This window comes from Alexandromys fortis, unplaced genomic scaffold (genome assembly GCF_014885135.2).
Source record: "Alexandromys fortis isolate MF-2015 unplaced genomic scaffold, M_Fortis_MF-2015_v1.1 scaffold_28, whole genome shotgun sequence".
Classification (NCBI taxonomy): Eukaryota; Metazoa; Chordata; class Mammalia; order Rodentia; family Cricetidae; genus Alexandromys; species Alexandromys fortis.
This window is the reverse complement of record NW_026067901.1, coordinates 8,603,812-8,607,979: the sequence shown is the minus strand read 5'-3', so window position 1 is coordinate 8,607,979 and position 4,168 is coordinate 8,603,812. Positions and strand designations below refer to the sequence as shown.

The window sequence follows — 4,168 nt, the reverse complement described above, 5'->3', positions numbered from 1 at the left end:
GGATTGTTTGGTACACTTTGGTCCCAGGCAAAGATGGAAAAGCTAAGCAGTAGACTAAGACTTCAAGTGGGTCCATCTGACTTTGAGTTCAGTAATGTTCTCCTCTCGTCCCTCAAGTCCATTAGTATCTTGGTGATGATCGTAGACCTGATACAAGTAAAGGACCCCTAAATGCAAAATCTAAAATTCAAAATGCTCCCAAACTTGAAACTTTCTGGGTACCAGAGTGATGATCCCAGTGGAAAAATTGTACATCATGAAACTTAGATTCATGTACAAAATTACTGAAAATATTACATAGAATATCTTTGAGGCTATGGGTAATATATACACATATATATTTTGTTATATATTATATATACATATATAATATAACACATATATATATTACCCATATATATATACCCATATATATATATGTATATGAGAGTGTTATGTTTAGACTTGGTTCCATTCCCTAGTTACCTCCCTGTGTAGATGCAAATATTTCAGAGTCGGATAAAACTCTGAAGTCTGAGATCCTTCTGATCTTTGACATTTTAGATAATGAACACTCAGAACTTGCGCATGTAATTTAGACGGTGCCTGAAAGTGCTCTTGACTCACTGTATTGTCACTCTTGTTTTTGATTAATGTAACAAAATAATCTGTGCCGGCAGGTTCCCGTGTCGGGTATGCCGCATAAGAAAAATGGGAGAAAGCTTCAAGCTGTATGGGTTTATAAAAGCCTCTAGTTACTTAAACAACTAACATAATACTTACCATACAATACAAAAAATAAAAACTAAATTTAAAATTGGAACACAAATGCAAAAAGCACCAGTAATTTCAGCCCCAAGATATAAAGCAACACACGGAAAATCATGTAGATGTCTAAGTATAATACCACATTCATATCTATTCATAAATGAACCTGTGTGTACCTATATGTTGAAGATCATATAAACTTAACAGCTAATGTATGCTTATATTTGGTTTACAAATATGTCTTTATGATGGTGGGGGTTATAGCATTAACATTCTACTGAAATCTGAACACTTTTGGACAATTGCGTTAGACTGAGCATATCTGCAATTTCCATTCATTGTCTACTTTAACCATTCTGCCATTGTTGGGCTTTCAGATTGATTGTCTTATAGGCAGACTCTCCTTATGTAGTATAGGCTGGCTTTGAACTCATCACTGTCCTGCCTCAGCTTTTTTTCTTTTGGATTTTTTTTTTTTTTTTGAGATGGGGTTTCTCTGTAGCTTTGGAGCCTGTTCTGGAACTAGCTTTTGTAGACCAGGCTGGCCTAAACTCAGAGAGATCTGCCTGCCTCTGCCTCCCCAAGGGCTGGGTTTAAAGGCCTGCGCCACCACTGCCAGCTCTTTTGAGCTTTTTATTGATTCTTTGTGGATTTCTCATCATTCATTTCTCCATCCCATCGTATCCACTCTCTCTTTTCCCTTACAACCTCCCCCCAAAATAAATACAGTTTAAAAGAAAAACCAAAAACGAACAAAAAGCAAACAAACCAAAACCAAACCAAACCAAAACTCCCCCCCCCCACTCCGCCTCAAATCTCAGCGTGGAAGCTGTAGCGTGGCCCAGTGACTCACACAGTACACCCTTAAGTCCATTCATCTCTCCTTGTAAGTGTCCATTGAACGAGTCTGTTTCGAGGCCTCTGGCTTCTGCTACACTATTGATACTGGGCCTTCGCTGGGCTCCTCTTACATATCCTATTATCATCCTGTGTCGCGGAGATCCTGAGGCTTTGGATTTGCAGGTTCGGTCCCTTCACGTGTTCCCCCAGTTCATAGATGAGGTGTGTGTTGGGGACCTTGTAGTCCTGGTTCTGGGCCTGGGCTGTAGCTGGGTTGGTCACCCCGCCAGCTTTCTCTTTCTGTCCTCACCCTGCGAGCTCTCCAGCAGCGCCCCGTCTGGCTCACCAACACCCATACCACCAGGGCCAGCTCTACTTTTTTGCCCAGTTGAGGTTCAGGGGCCTCTTTTCCGAGTGCTACAGTTGGTGAGGGGCAGGACCAGCTCTCCTGCTCTTATGCCCCCGAGGCCAGTTCTCCCGCCTACCACAGGTGCAAGGGTCGGGGTGGGGGCCATCTTTTCCTCACCCGTGCCACCAGATGGGCATCAAATGCTCTCACACCCTCAGGGCCGGCTCACTTGTGCCCCTGTCAACAGGGTGCTACCCACTGCCTCATTTTCTTAGTACTGGGTTTAGAGGGATGTAGCACGAATTCTAATTGTTCTTAATAAAAACACGGAATCAGATATCAGGGGGTGAAAAATGAGAGATCAGAGAAGCAGAGTACACAGCCACTAGAGGGACCTTTTACCTCTAAGGATGACAGACGCCTCCTCAGACTGTCCTTTTATTGACAGCTTCAGACTGCAACTGTTTCCCCCAAACCTCAGACTGCAGGCTCCATTACCCTGTCTTCTCCCGTCTTAGATTATTTTCTCTGCCTGAGCTGTATCCCTCCTGTTTCCACTTCCTTAGTGCTAGGATTAAAGGCATGGGATCCTAAATGCTGGGATCACCTTTGTGTGAGTCCTGTTTCTCTTTTATACTGGACTAGTCTCGTGTAGACCAGAGTGGCTTTGAACTAACAGAGATCCCTCTGCTTCCGTCTCCCAAATTCTGGTGTCTTAGCGCTGCGCTCTGACTTCCAGGCAAGCTTTATTTGATAAAGCACAAACAAAATATCGATACAGCAGGACCTTTTCCAGCTCCTTCCTGTACACATTTGGTTTTAAGAAGTCCAACAATCAAATGGTAGCTGAGTGCTTAAAATGAAAACCATTAAACATACAAAAGCTTTCTTTTAACCATTGTTTGTCATCACTAACAAACAGATTGTATCGCTTGGTGTAATCAGGCTGAAGCCAGACAGCATGACCGTGACATGATCCTTCCTACACTAGAGTGAACTCTCTTCTCAACCGTGTTTTATAGCTAAAAGGTTGCAAGTGCTGCATTTTGAGTCAGAATTTTTTATTTCCAACTTGATTATTAAAGGAAGCATTGAAAACATTTTTCATTTCTTTAGAGGAAGCAATAAAATCTTCTGGAAGCCAACGCTGCCATTCTGTTCCAGGAACTAGTATGGAGTCATTCACATGGAAGCCAGAGCCTTGCACATGCTGGGCAAGGGCTTTACCATTGATTAATAGTTTCAGCCCTGCTTTTGCTCCTGTTTTTTCCTTTTATTTCAAAAATACAACTAAGGTAGTGAAGGAATATATCTAAATTCAGGAGCTCTACAACTTAGTCACCTTGACTTTTGTCTTTAATTTCCAAAGAATTATTTATTGCACATCTGATATTTTTTGAGTATCACAAAAAATTTATCAAAAAGTTTCATAAGAAAATGTTCATGATCCAGTTCTCCACCATAGTGAAACAGGCCCTTTGGGGGAGGGGCGTGGACTCCTCTGCTGAACAGCCCTGGTTTAGACTCTTCCCAAGGCTTCTAACATGATGCTGCTGTTTCCTCTTATGACCAGCACTCCAGTGTTATTCTGTGGCCTACTATTGGCCATTTCCACACATCAGTCACAAGATTCATAAAGGGAGCAAAGCCTTGTGGTATTCCTTATCCATGTCTGCCACCTTTTAACTTCAATGATAACTTCTGGTTCATACATTTCTTCAGTTGGGGAGGGTGGTCCTTGCTCATGACAGCCCTTCAGCAGGCTCGGCATGATGGCAAAGGAGCGGGTGCCCACATACCCGATGGTTTCATATATAACTTTAATATTAAGGCAACTGTTTCTTTTACTTGTGAAGAAAGCATAACTTTCTTATGGAGACATCAAATCAAATAGCAAATGTTTCCAGAAAACTGGTAGTCTCACTTGAGGAACCATTGCTAGGGGCAGTTTTCAGAATCTCTCAAGTAGTTTAAATAAAATGAGCCACAGAGCAAACTCGTCTCATAAACATATGAATTGTATATGAAATATATGAAGTATGTATATGTGTCAGTATAGGCCCAGGGCCAAAGAGCCTTTGCAAGGCTGAAGGAATTGCAGCATTGGGTGCGAATGGCCAAAGCCTCTTTAGTGATCACAAGGATACACTGTAGAGGACAGAACTGAGACTTTTGGAAAAACCTACCTAGTCTTATGAAATTTATTGACAGAAAAAAAGGTTGAAGAAGAAT

At 41.8% G+C, this 4,168-nt stretch overlaps 1 pseudogene; it reads right to left on the bottom strand.

The window, feature by feature from the left end:
- Positions 1-3,455: 3,455 nt before the first annotated feature.
- On the bottom strand, positions 3,456-3,682 carry LOC126491965 (small nuclear ribonucleoprotein G-like; annotated as a pseudogene).
- Between the last annotated feature and the right edge of the window lie 486 nt (positions 3,683-4,168).